Here is a 15,137-nt window from a genome sequence, read left to right on the forward strand (position 1 = left end):
TTTCAGTCAAGTTGAAAACCCTGCAGTAAAGATGTTGTATAGCAAAAACCACAGACAATGTTAAAACAATTTGCTTACTTCCGTCCTGACTGAATTAGACCAAACCCCATTGCCAAGTGGCTCTGTACAAACCCTGCCCTCCCTAAAAAACTGTTCAGCCAACACAAGACACACAAAACTATTGGGACAGATCTGGATATCCTTTCTCGATTAAAAACTAACGATGAAATTCCTTTTTACTGTTTACAGCTTGTTAGTTCCTTTGACTAAGTATTTACTGCTACATTATAGTTGTAAATCCAACGAAAACAATTAAAACAAAATCCTTAACACAACACAACTTTTATTGTTGCATTCACACCTAAAAACACACAGATCTTAGAAATTACATTTAAAATAAAATGAAAAAAGGACAATAAGGCATTAGGTTTCAATCACTACTTGCTGGCAGTACGTCTTTCTTATTGCCGCAATAACTCAAACCAATCAGGGTTTTTGAGCTGTAGCTACCCCTACTTTGAGTCTGCTCTGCCCACCTTGAGCTGTTTCTGATCTATGGACTGATCTCTGTTTTATGATGCTGTGAAAAATATTTGTATTGAAAACTCTTTCAAATAGTCAGAATCTACCATGTATCGAAAAATTACTATGTATGACCCTAATAGCTTGTAGAAATCGTGAAATGAATTCCTCCTCAGGTCTTGGTATGATCTCTTTTTTTGTTTTTACAAACCAGACAATTGTAAAAAACTAGCAACAGAGATGTGAACATTTGGGGACAGGTAAAAATGGGGGATCGGATCATAAAATCAACAAACAAAACATCCAAAGTCAGGTGGACGTTTTGAACAGGCATGACTCAAGACACAAGAAGAGATTCCCAGATCCACATCACCGGTGCCAATTTCGAGTACCTAGGATCTGATGTGTAATGTACCCCTTCAAAAAGTTACAATTATATACCACTAGCACCGGTTCACCCTCAGTTCGGGCAATAAAGGATTTTATAATTTAGGCAGATGTAAACTGGATGAATCAATGCATTCTTGAAGAAGAGATTTTGGTTTGTTTGTGAATGCTAACATCAGATACCGCATGGTTAAAAGCCAATTTTTTTTTTTTTTTTTTTTTCTTTAGCACAGCCCAAAGAAAAACAAAAAAAAGTATACTGTTGCACAACTAGACTACACTTCAACACGCTACACACATGCTCACTCAGCAGAGACACAGAGACAGAAAGTAGAGGACGATTTTTCCTACTGACTTTACTACAGAAACCACAACGCTTCTTCCAGAAAAATGTTTTTTAAACTCCAAGGCTGGCTGCGAAGAAAAATGTTTTAAAGAGAATACAACTTGTTCTTGTCTGTACTTTCTTTTTGTCATTGCGTTGGTACAGTTTGAGACACATTTATTTATGTTTGTTGTTTTGTTTACCCGGTAGCAGTTAGTAACGAGGGTCAATATAACACCGTTTAGTAAGATTCAGTGGGGCGAGACAGGGACATTTGATCTGGCTATTATCCCACTATATACGCTACACGTAAATAGGATAGTCTGGTTTCAAGTTTATTCACCATTATTCAGTATTTAATAATTATAATTATTCAGATTTTGTTTCACTGTCCACGACAGACCAGTCTTCACAGTGAAACAACACCATCCTACTCCACACCACTGACCCAAAAAGCCTACTAATGTTTTCACCCCAGTCACACATCAGTGCAAGTACAGTGAACCCTAAAACACGGACCCACAGTAACATCACAGTGAAAAACAACTCGAATAATTATAATTATAAATACTGCATAATGTGGAATAAAACTGACCCCAGACTATATCTTGTAGTTATATCTGGGATTAAAAGCAAGATCAAATCTTCTGACTGATTTAAACGGTGTTATATTGACCTGTACTAACTCTGCTACCGTAACAAACAAACAAACTAAAAAATGTGTATAACTTACCAACCAGATGACAAAAGCACAGACAGAAAAGAACAAGTCTATTTTCTTTAAACATTTTCTTCCAGCAGCTCTGGGTTTTAAAAAGATTATCTGAGAGCGTTGTGGTCTGTAGTAAAGTCATGTAGAAAAAATCGACATCTACTTCTGTCTCTGTGTCTCGGCTGAATGAGCATGTGTGTAGTGTGTTGAAGCTGTAGTCTAGTTTTGCAACAGTAACTTTTTTTCTTTGGGCTGTGCCATTGTTTTAATCTTGCTGTATTGATATTAGAATTCGCAAACAAACAAAAATCTCTTCTTCAAGAGTGCATTGATTCATCCAGTTCATCTGCCTAAATATAAAATTACTTTATTCTAAATGAGGGGGCAACCGAGTACCGAGTGGTATATAATTTAACTTTGAACAGTGGTGTCACAAATGTCACAGTTGATGTGGATTTGTGATCTCTTCTTGAGTCTTGAGTCATGCATGTTCAAAAAGTCCACATGACAAAACTTCCACATAACTTTGGATGTTTCGTTTGTGATTTTATGATCCTCTCCACCATTTCTACCTGTCTCCAATGATCGCTGGTTTTTACATTATCTGTTTTTTAAAACAGAGATCATACCATCCTAAGTAGGAATTTAGTTCATCATTTTCCACAGTGTCACGATCTCAATCTCCACAGCCCAACAACCCCCATCAAGAGCACCCAATACCTCAACTTAACATCAAAATATTTTCACAGCATCAAAACAGATATCAGTACGTAGGTCAGAAACAGCTCCAAGTGGGCAGGGCAGCTCAAAGTGGGTGGGGCTAAAGCTCAAACACTGATTGGTTGATTTATTGCGGCTATAGAAAGACATAAATGCCAGCAAGTAGTGATTACAACCATAAATGCTGTCTTTTTTTATTTTATTTTAAATTTTATTACTAAGAACTGTGTTTTCATTAGTGTGAATGCAAAATAAGTGTTGTGTTGTGTAAAGGAGTTTTGTTTTATTGTTTTCTTTGGATTTACAAATATAATGTACAGTACATACTTGTCAAATGACCTCAGTAACAAGCTGTAAACAGTAAAAAAAGGAATTGCAGTAGTTTTTAATCAGAAAAGGCACTCATACCTGTCAATAATTTTGTGTGTTTGTGTTGGCTGACAAGTTTTGGGGGCAGGGTTTGTACAGAGAACTTGTGGTTGAAGGCATGGGGTGTGGTCTAATTCAGTCGGGCGGAAGTTAGCAAATTGTTAACATTGTCTATGTTTTTTGCTATACACATCTTTACTGCAGGCACTCGTAGGTTTTCAAACTTGACTGAAACTATTTCAGACCCCTGAACTGAAAATGTTTCACACATTTGCTTTTTGCTGTTTGTGCTGTTGGCACCTGGTTGGTAAGTTAGAGACATATTTATTGTCTTTTACAGCTGCATGTTAATCGTTTGGAGTTCTAATTAACTTCAGTTCCACCATAAATAAATAATAAAAAAATGATTTCCACTGTGCTATTTACTAACTCATAACACAATACCAAAAATTAAAATGTAAAACATATGAAGAATTGTGAATTCAAGTATCTATTTTTTGCACCCAGTCTTATATTTTCCACACTTCTGTTTCTGTCTTTCTAATATAACTGAAAGACAGAATGTTTTTGTTAATAAGGCAAGTTTGTTTATACATACACACACAATTAAAATATATGTGACTGAGAGACTGTTTGTGTTTGTTCATCAGGTGTGTTTGGTGATACAGACACAGTGAAGTCAGTGTTCGTGAAGGGGGGAGATTCAGTCACTCTACAGATTAATGTCACTGAAATACAGACAGATGATAAGATCGACTGGAAATTCGGAACTAACAAGATTCTTATAGTTAAAATTAGGGCAAAGACCAGTAAGATATTTGATGGTCCTGATGGGAGATTCAGAGACAGACTGAAGCTGGATCATCAGACTGGATCTCTGATCATCACAAACACCAGAACCACAGACTCTACACTTTATAAAATGAAGATAAGAACAACAACAACAAATCAGAGGATACACACAGATTCAGTGTTACTGTGAATGGTGAGTAGAGTATTACAACTCACTCTATTATATTGTACAGATTTGATATATTTATTGACATATTTTAATTAGAAGACTCAACTTTACTGTCATTGTACAAGTACAGATCCTTTGAAATATAAAAATGTGGTGTGGGGAGTGGGATGCTGTTACACCGAGTAAATTCAGAGACACGAGAGAGCAGGATCCAAGTGCAGCTTAATATTTTAATTATAACAATAACCAAGATAAACCAAAACAGGGGAATAAGGGAAACCATGGAGAAGAACCAAGTATGCTGACTTAACATCCATGAAAGGAAAATACTAGACAAGGAACATAGTAAAAACAAGATCTATATATACACAGGACCAGAAATAGGTTAGTGATAGTTCGACTCGCGCCTGGTTTGACTCGCGCCTGGTGCTGATGAGAAGCTGGAGTACATGTCGGAAATGTCTACCATTTGATGTGATCGTAAAGACATTCTTTTAACTCACAACGCTGCTGTCTGTCAGTCTTATAATGGAAATTAATGGGAATCAAGGCTTTGAGAGTAAAAAAAAAAAACATACACAAACAAAACCCTAATTAAAACCCGCAGCTTGTGACAATACATTGATGTGTAAAGACACAAAACGATCAGTCTGTGCAAGAAACTGAACAGTATTTATATATTTTTTTACCTCTGATTTTCACCACAATGTCCGAACTGTCCTGAGCATGTTCTCAACAGCCGGCCCGACACGTGACGTTTCTTCTTCTTACTTTACGGCGGATCGCAGACTTATAAGTGCATTACCGCCACCTATCTCTCAAATTGACACTCCTAATTGAAATTGTAGATAGGGTGTCAAGGGTCCATTTGAGAGATAGGTGGCGGTAATGCACTTATAAGTCTGCGATCCGCCAGCCTGGAAAAAAAGATGCTGTGGCACCAAAACCCCTCATGGAAGAAGAAAGTTTGTGGCAAATACTCCTTGAAATGCATTTAAGAGTTGTACACACCGGTCTATTATTATGACAACACCACCAGCTAAACTTGATTGGTTGCTTTACCTGTCAGTCATATGGCCTCTTGGGTGGTTCTTTGCCATTTTCCATTACATTTAGTCATTTAGCAGATGCTTTTACCCAAAGTGACTTACAAAGTAGAAGCAATCAGACCAACGAGAGAGCAACAATATACAAGTGCTGTGACAAGTCTCAGATAGTCTAGCACACTGCACATAGCAAGCTGTGGTTTTTTTTTTTATAAATTAGACCAAAACGAATAGAATAGAATAGAATAGAATAGAATAGAATAGAATAGAATAGAATAGAATAGAATAGGTCAGGTGATGGTGAAAAAGATGTCTTTTTCTTGTTTTGTTTTTTTGTGTCTTGTTTTTTGAAAATGGGTTAGACTCAGCTGCTCAGATTGAGATAGGCAGGTTGTTCCACCAGCTGGGTACAGTCCAGGAAATGGTCTGTGAGGGTGATTCAAGTAATCTGTAAATATGTTTAAAAGAATATGAGACAAAACTACAGAATGTCACATTTTATTATTGAGTGATTCAACAAAAAGATGTTTTAAGCTAAGAAGATCAGCACTTTTATCAGCACTGATCAGCTGAGAAATACAACAGTAGTTGATGACAGACTGAATGATGACTTAATGTATGATGGCAGTAGCAGAATGAATTTGGAAGGGTACAAAATCATCTTGGCTACCAATATTCAAGAAAATGCCACCAAACTCACCCTGAACACCCTGCCAGTTCAGTCAATGACTTTATCAGGGCAAAGAAATGTAAAGTCTTAGATTGCCCAAAACAATCTCCAGATTTAAATCTGATTGAACATTAATTTCACCAGCTGAAGAGGAGACTAAAGACAGAAACTCCCCCAAAACAAGCAACAGTTGGAATTGGCTGCATTAAAAGGCTGGGAAAAGCATTTCAAAGCATAAGACCAAGTGTCTGGTAATGTCTATGGGTTGCAGACTCACTGCTCTGATTGCATGCAACTAAATACTAGCTTTTATTCTTTTACATCTGCCTTAAATTCAACTGTTCCAATACTTACACTCACATCAAATAGTGGGATGAACTCTAAAAGTGCTGTCCTTTTTATTTGGTAAAACATGTACGTGTCGAAAGACCTAATAATAAAATATGACATTCTGTAGTTTTGTCGCATATTCATATTTTAATCATATTTGCAAAAGTCTTGACTCCACAGCAGAGAAAGCAACTTTGTCTTTACTGTTCCAATACTTATGGAGGGCACTGTATATTGGTGCAGCACCAGTGGCTGTCTTTCAGACAAGCATCAGTACCTGGAATTTGATGTGAGCAGCCATTGGCAGCGAGTGCAAGCTGATGAATAGAGGTGTGACGTGAGCTTTCTTTGGTTCATTGAAGACAACTCTTGCTACTGCATTTCTGAATCAGTTGCAGAGGCTTGATAGTACATGCAGGAAGACATGCCAACAGAGCATTACAATAGATCCAGTCTGTAGAGAACAAGAGCTTGGACAAGGAGATGTTGCGGTCTCTGCTCTGTTAGGAAGGGTCTAATCTTCCTAATGTTGTATAAAGGCAAATCTGCAGGACCGAATCATTGTAGCAATATGGTCTGTGAAGCTCAGCTGATCATTCATCACAACTCCAAGGTTCCTGGCTGTCCTGTTAGGAGTTATGTTTGACGAACCCAGCTGTATACAGAAGTTGTGATGAAGTGCTGGGTTGGATCATCTGGTTATAATGAAAAGAAGAGCTGAGTGTCATCAGCATAGCAATGATAGGAAAAGCCATGCTTCTGAATGAAAGATCCTTAAGATGACATGTACAGTAGATGGAGAAGAGAAGTTGTGACTTAGAAACCTCACCACTCTAAGACACCCTGAAGGGACCTACCAGAGTAGTCATTTTAAGCAGCCAAGGTTCCCAGACATTCTGCCATCAGTCTGAAGGTCTGGTCACGTGAGACTATGACCAGCCTGACTTGGGAACATCCAGTGTTGTGAGTTTGTGAACTTTCGAAATGTACAAATCTGTTTTTATGTTGTTCTTTTATTTCCTCAGATTGTACATTCTGTTGTCATCTTCCTGAAGCTGTGACTCGATTGGGCATCTCTGTTCTGGTGGGCGTGGCTACAGCTTTTATTGTGGTGTATGACATCACATCCAGAAAAGGTGAACAGGAAAGAGCGGAACAGACATCATCATCATACCCTTGTAGGATCTCTGTGAACAGACACGAATAAACCCTTGAAATCACCAAGCTGTAATTTAGCTGTTGAAGCGCTACATTCCAAAGACAACTAAAAGTTCTCCTACTCAGCCAGCTGCGGTCGTAAAACTGATCAATGGGTATCCAAGGTGCCCAATTGTCTTCAAGCAGTTCCTGTCCTACTCTCAAGAGATGTCGAAAGCAGTGATAAGACATAATCCCATCAAAAGAAGAAGAAAAAGCCTTTTGTTTAGAACCATGCCAGCAAATGGTTGATTGTCCCCTGCTGACCCGGCTTCATGCATTCAAGTGATTTAGCAAAAAATCTCCAAGACTGCAAAAACAAAGGATCTAAGGAACAGTGATAACATTTAACTCAAGCAACATATGGCCCGTGGTACCCATGACCACTTAACGCTTAAATTAATAATCTGATAAACACAAGCGGATACATTTACTGTGACAACGTCTGAGCGGGAAGATCAGCAGACCTACGTGTGACTTTCTTGACCCTCTTTCTCTACATTCCAGAAAAACACGCGTTTCTCCATTCACAGACAAAGAAACACGCAAACTCATATAGACGAAGTACAAAGGGCAACTATACTCCCAAATAATGTGTTACATCGTATATATGCTCAGTGTGTTTTATGTAATCGATGGAGTTTAATTAATGTTTTATAAACCCCTTTTATTAGATAAAATTTATTAGCGTGTAGGCCAGATACCTGATATCTGAGGTTGAACGAAAGCTTTGTTTTATTTTTCAAAATGTTGATGTGAATGAAATCTTGATATTCGATATCATACAAACGTCACAACACTTTATAGAAGTTAACAAAACCTTCAAAGATATTTCCCCACGTGATAGATTGAACATTATGTTAGTGTTTGCACAAAGAACAGTGGTACTAGGCGTGGCCCCACCTTGCAATAAGCTGATTGGAGGATCACATTGTGGGACGGTCTTATGCTGCTTGTTCAAAACCCCAATGTTGGAGCAGATCCTAGCTCTTTTTTTGCTCTCACACTTTTGCTCCCACATGCTGCAACAAACATCAAGCGATCGGGTCATCTAGAACTCAAACACTCCGTTGAAACTTTGTGACTGCCAGGAATCTTTGAAGTCTTGCAAACAAAGAAACTCAGACGGACTTTTGAAGCTTCTCTGTAACAAGGCAACCAACCAATCACCAGGAGGGCTTTCCCTAAAGACGTCAGCCGAATTACCAATCAGCAACATGGTGATTCCCCCTCGGCTGGAGATGAGCCAATGAGGAAAACTCAACTCAAACGCAAGTAACAATGTCTCCTTACTACTGTAGCTGGAAAACTGGTGCTGAATTGACCTTTAGCAATTAAAGATAAGCCAAATATCTGCTTTTGTGATTTTCGTGGTGCAATCTAAGAACTAGCAACAAGTACTAGAATTTTGGGAATTCCTCAGAACTCTGTTAACTCTCATCTTCAGAACTGTATGTGTGTGAGTGTGTGTGTGTGTGTGTGTGGTGTGTGTGTGTGTGTGTGTGTGTGTGTGTGTGTGTGTGTGTGTGTGTGTGTGTGTGTGTTTTTCATTAGTTTTAGATCCATGTAATCTATAGACTAGCTCAAATAAACAATTGTTTTCATTATAAGAATCATGGTTTTGTGTGGTGAATTTTAAAGGTTAAACTTTGCCCAGATCTTGCTACCAAGCTCGTATCTTATAAATTATCACAAGTATGTATTAACCCGTGGCCAGGGATAGTACAAATATTCAAATTGGTAAGATATACTGATGTTAACATCTCACTGGACAAACAGTTGATAAAGTGGAAACTAATCAAATTTGGAATCAGCTCTAATTCAGGTTTATTTTAAATCTTCAGATTCAATTACCTCTCAAAAAGAGCTAATTTCTTACACCCTCTCAAATGAATCATGTGTTTGATCTTCCCTTTAGCCAGACCAATTCAATTTAGACTACAAAAATATAGCCTTATAGATTAAAGCCCAGTGTTTTTAATGATTAATCAATTTCCTCATAATGATTTTTTTTTTAAATATATATATATACACAGGTAAGGGAATTGATTTTTGTGTGGGACTTTCTTTAAATCTCAGAACTGTCAGTGTAATTTAGTTTCAGGGCTGGAATGAAAAAAATTATTTTAAAAAAGCAACATAGTTTCTGTAGCTCATTAGTGCCACCTACTGGATCAGTCTCAATCTACTGGACAGGTGCATCTCAGTAAATTAGAATGTCGTGGAAAAGTTAATTTTTTCTGTAATTCAACTCAAATTGTGAAACTTGTGTATTAAATTCATTGCACACAGACTGAAGTAGTTTAAGTCTTTGGTTCTTTTAATGGTGATGATTATGTCTCACATTTAACAAAAACCCACCAATTCACATCTCAACAAATTAGAAAACTTCATAAGACCATTAAAAAAAAAATTAAAAAAATTAGTAAACATTTTGTTGAATTGTTGGCCTTCTGGAAAGGATGTTCATTTACTGTACATGTACTCAATACTTGGTAGGGGGCTCCTTTTTGCTTTAATTACTGCCTCGGTTCTGCGTGGCATGGAGGTGATCAGTTTGTGGCACTGCTGAGGTGGTATGGAAGCCCAGGTTTCTTTGACAGTGGTCTTCAGCTCACCTGCATTTTTTTTTGGATCTCTTGTTTCTCATCTTACTCTTGACAATACCCCATAGATTCTCTCTGGGGTTCAGGTCTGGTGAGTTTTGCTGGCCAGTCAAGCACACTAACACCATGGTCATTTAACCAACTTTTGGTGCTTTTGGCAGTGTGGACAGGTGCCAAATCCTGCTGAAAAATGAAATCGGCATCTTCAAAAAGCTGGTCAGCAGAAGGAAGCTTGAAGTGCTCCAACTTTCTACTTTCTTGGTAAATGGGTGCAGTGACTTTGGTTTTTCAAAAAAAAAACACATTGGACCAACACCAGCAGATGACATTGCAACCCCAAATCATCACAGACTGTGGAAACTTAACACTGAACTTCAAGCAGCTTGGGCTATGAGCTTCTCTCCACCCTTCCTCCAGGCTCTAGGACCTTGGTTTCCAAATGAAATACAAAACTTGCTCTCATCTGAAAGAGGACTTTGGACCACTGGGCAACAGTCCAGTTCTTCTCCTTGCCCAGGTACGATGCCTCTGACGTTGTCTGTGGTTCATCAAATTCCTTGACATGTCTGTGTGTGGTGGCTCTTGATGCCTTTGACCCCAGCCTCCAGTCCTTTCCTTGTGAAGTTCACATCAAATTCTTGAATCGATTTTGCTTGACAATCCTCATAAGCCTGCGGTATGGTTGTGTATCTTTTTCTTCCACACTTTTTTTTGCCTTCCACTAAACTTTCTGTTAACATGCTTGGATACAGCACTCTGTGAACAGCCAGCTTTATTTGGCAATGAATGTTTGTGTCTTACCCTCCTTGTGAAGGGTGTCAATGATTGTCTTCTGGACAACTGTCAGATCATCAGTTTGCAGCAGCAGCATGATTGTGTAGCCTAGTGAACCAAACTGAGAGACCATCTTGAAGGCTTAGGAAAACTTTGCAGGTGTTTTGAGTTCATCGGCTGATTGGCATGTCACCATATTCTGATTGGTGAGTTTTTGTTAAATGTGAGGCAAATTCATCACAATTAAAAGAACCAAAGACTTAAATTACTTCAGTCTGTGTGCACTGAATTTATTTAATACACGTTTCTCAATTTGAGTTTTACTGAAATAAATGAACTTTTCCACGACATTCTAATTTATTGAGATGTACCAGTACATATAGAATACTGCACCAAATAAATTCATAAGGGGAAAACATATACAATAAACCAGCTCCATATCATTCCAAGGGTTCCGCCAAGGGCTTAGGACGTTCCAGTTCAGCCCATTCCAAGGGTTCCGCCAGTAGTGGTCACTCATCCAATGTTATGATGTACATGCGAGTAAAGATACAGAGGGAAGTTTGAGAGTGAAGGGCATAAGAAAACGGACTGGAACGCAGCCATGGTTGACAGCTGTTAACATTTTAGATCGACAAACTGTACTGTATAAGATTTCTATTCAAAGTGAAAGCATAAATCTAGGCTACCCGCTTCTTTTTTTCAAAGCACAATGCAAAATGTAATAAAGTTTATAATAAAACTTATAAAGTTTATCTGGCACTGATGACATTTATTAGTAGGTTACATTACACTGTGTAGGAAACAGGAAACATATTGTATTGAATTATAGCAAGAGACCCATGATGATGATATTTTGCTGATTCAGTGATGAGCGCCAGTGTATTATTTTAGGCAGCGGCTATTGCACTAAGTGTAAAAAGCAATTAGATTATATTTACACTAAGTGCAAATAGCATATTTTCTTAGCTATATTTGCTATTTACACTTGGTGACGCTGTTTGGTGTCGTTTTTCAGTGTTGACTATCCCAATCACACGGTGGTGGCGGATAGTGTAAACAAGGCGGGCTATTTGCGTTTAGTGTAAATAGACACTCTGATTCTTTTAACATTATATCAAATGTTGTAATGGCTGACATGAGGCTTATACATTTGTTCATTTGTAAATAAAGGCTAACAAAATTTAATCCACAGCACACACATCTCAACATTACGATATAAAACAGGATAAAAGCCTATTAAAGTCCTCTCTGTATAGCCTACCATTTTTACACATGCTCTACATGCTCACATACTTTTGAATTACTTCTGTATAAAACAGTTTAAAATCACCAAAAGAGATGCAGGACCTTTATGAAGCCCCTTTCACACTGCGATTCCAGAAAATACAGGGGTAATGTGTCCTGGTCACTAGATTTTGCCCCTTTCACACTGCCAGTGATTACCCGGAATATGTCCGTAAAGGTCCCGTTAAGACACGTGACATCAGGATGTGATGTGTAATATGCGAGTCTAAAACGCTAGGCACGTTAACTTTCTCTTAAGCTGGTGAACGATCTCTGCTTCAGCACGGAAAGTGAGGAACTAACTGATCTCTGCTTCATTACAGTTTGCACATATTTTTTTCGTCGCGAGAACATTGAACATTGAAAACCCCCTTCAAAACACCCGGTAAAAGAGTCGCGCGATAACGTGCGTCATCACTACGACACACCCCTTTACGGCTTTAGTTCTGGCTTATGTTCACACAGCGCTCGTTCCGGGACTGAACCCGCAATGTTACTAGGTCCCGGACCCGGGATCAATCCCGGAATCAATCCCGGGACGTGTTTGCATTCACACAGAAGGAGACCTAGCAATGTTCCGGCAATTTTCCGGGTCCAACGTGCAGTGTGAAAGGGGCTTTATAGTGCTCTAAGACAAAATTGCGTATGACAACAATTTCCAAGCTAGGATTGGTTAAATAAAGTGTTCAACAAAGTTGTATTTGCATGCAAATTTGTAGATATCTATAAAAACATATTTTGACTTGTCAAATTGTTAATTCCAGATATCTACATTGCAGTTACGTCACAAAACTAAATGCAGATATCTCCAAATATAGTTTCTTCCTAGTCAAAAATCTGATTGGGATAATTTATAAACCAACAAGCCTAATTAAAATTGCAGATATCTTTAAATGAGTTTTGACTAGTGTGGCGAGTATCCCGGTTCCAGATCAGGGCCACCCTGATCACGCCACCCCCACACTGATCACAATTACAATTACGGGACGCCCTGTGCGTGATGAGTGGCGCACCTGGAGCTCAACCCCCCTGGCTACAAAAGCCAGAGAACGAGGCTTCCGAGGCGAGTTGCACCAAAGCTCCAGGAGACATTAACGAATGTCTTTGTTTTGTCTGCTCCTTCCCAGATTCCGACGACGCCCCCTGGAGAGCGACATTCACCACAGCACTGCACCCCACGAGCACAGCGTGGAAGCCTGCACCAGTTCCCAGAGCACGTGTGATCAGTGTTTGTGTAAATAAATCACCCTCCGGGGCACTTCCCAGACATACCAAGTTTGTTCTCTTTCACCCCCCGACACGTCAAAATTCCAATTCAAGATATCTACAACTATAATTTGACTTGTCATAAATTAATTGCAGATATCTACAAATGTATTTTGTATATCTTTAAAAAGATCTTAAATTGTATTTTGACTAGTCAAATCATATTTAAAGATATCTTGAATTGGAATTACGACTAGTCAAAACTCAATTGAAGATATCTGAAAATACAATAGGCAATGGGATTATGACAAGTCGTAATAGCATTGTAGATATCTGAAATGTGTATTATGACTAGTCATAATCACATTGTAGATATCTTAATTCCAATTAAAACAGGTCATAACTGCAATAAAGATATCTTGAATTACAATTGTGACTGTCCGAAATTATATTTATGGATAGTCAAAACAAAGTTTTAAAGGTTAAAAAACTGCTTGCCGCTGCCCTCGAAAGCTCTCTTGGTACTTTGATGCCACACACGACTAGCGGATCAAGGTACCTCTTCATTTCTCTCCAATACTGTAGGAAATTCACAAAAAGAGTAGCTACATACCTTTAGGGCATAGTATAAGTAGGCGAATTGGTAAGCAGCATTTGACATATTTTATTTGTTAAATTATTGTTTATCATGTTTACATCTTTTCTAGTAGGTGGCGATACATTATGAAAGAGTAAACTCTGGTCCACACTCCAATACAGTAGGTGGCGATAATGCACCTTAACATTGGTGCTACCCAAGAAGAATGTGTCTGCCCTCTGCCCTTAAACATCTTTTTTTTTTTTTTTTTTTTTTTTTAAATCTAACCCTACAGCTGTGTCCCAAAGTTGAGTGTGTGCACAATTCGAAAGTCAGGCCTCCGAAGTGCACGAAGGGCCCTCGTAAGTGCATGAAGGATGCTCCGCCTTCGCAGGATTTCCTAACGAGAGAGAACAATCCTGTCAGGATATGTGGAGCCAGAACTGCTTGTTTTTCTGCTCGTTTTACTTCAATAATGTAATGATACATATGAAAAAACTACAAAAATACACACATGGCAGTTCAAATGCTGACTGATATCTTACTAAAGTGCGATTTTATATAGTTTATTGTCTTGACCATGGTGATCATATGTAGACAGGTGAGCAAAAAACAAAACTGAATAAAAAAAGAGCATTGTACAGTCCTTCAGATGCAGTCTTTCCATATAGTTAGCAAAAATGTGTTAATATTTTTGACATAAATATTGATACTTTCATTTTCAAAATAATCAGAGGTGGACTGGAAGGAAATATATTCATTAAGCATACTCGTACAAATATGAAGTACTACGTTTTCTTTTTTTTTTTTTTTTTTTTCTCACAGACAGCAACACTAAAAATATGGATCTTTTACAATATGATGCATTGTTGTAGATTAAACTACCCAACAGCATATGAAGTAGGCAACTTTAATAACTGTGAACATATTCAGAAGTAAAATGCAAACATACACATCAGTGCAGTAGTAATATTAATGTAAAACCATCCTGATTTTTCAGAACAATACTGTATACCTTTACTTTTACTCTCAATACCTGAAGTATATTAAAGTATGCAAGATAATACTTTTACTTAAAGGATAGTTCAGCCAAAAATGAAAAATTCTGTTATAATTTACTCACCCTTCAGTTGCTCCAGGTTTGGAATTTTAATTTTTGGGTGAACGATCCCTTTAGCTAAGGTTTTAAATATGACTAGTAGTTTTTTCCCCAAATGTGGTATTAGTAGTTAATGAAAGTATCTTATTATTTCTTCTACTAATTACATTGTCATTGCTCTAAACTGTTTCTCTTTTCCTTCTTTCCCTAAATCAGACTAGACCCTGTACTGCAGGATAAAGCTGAATGTGCCAGCGCTGGACAGGTGTTTAATGGTTTTGTTCTGAGCAGGGAGACCCTGACTGTGCTGCGGATCTTCTGAAAAGTGAACGCCAACAGTGATGGTGTG

The 15,137-nt window shown here is 38.1% G+C and overlaps 1 pseudogene; it reads left to right on the forward strand.

Moving 5' to 3' along the window:
- LOC109062242 overlaps positions 1 to 15,137 on the forward strand; it is a 995,865-nt pseudogene that overhangs the window by 543,915 nt on the left and 436,813 nt on the right.

This window comes from Cyprinus carpio, chromosome B22 (assembly GCF_018340385.1).
Source record: "Cyprinus carpio isolate SPL01 chromosome B22, ASM1834038v1, whole genome shotgun sequence".
Taxonomy (NCBI): Eukaryota; Metazoa; Chordata; class Actinopteri; order Cypriniformes; family Cyprinidae; genus Cyprinus; species Cyprinus carpio.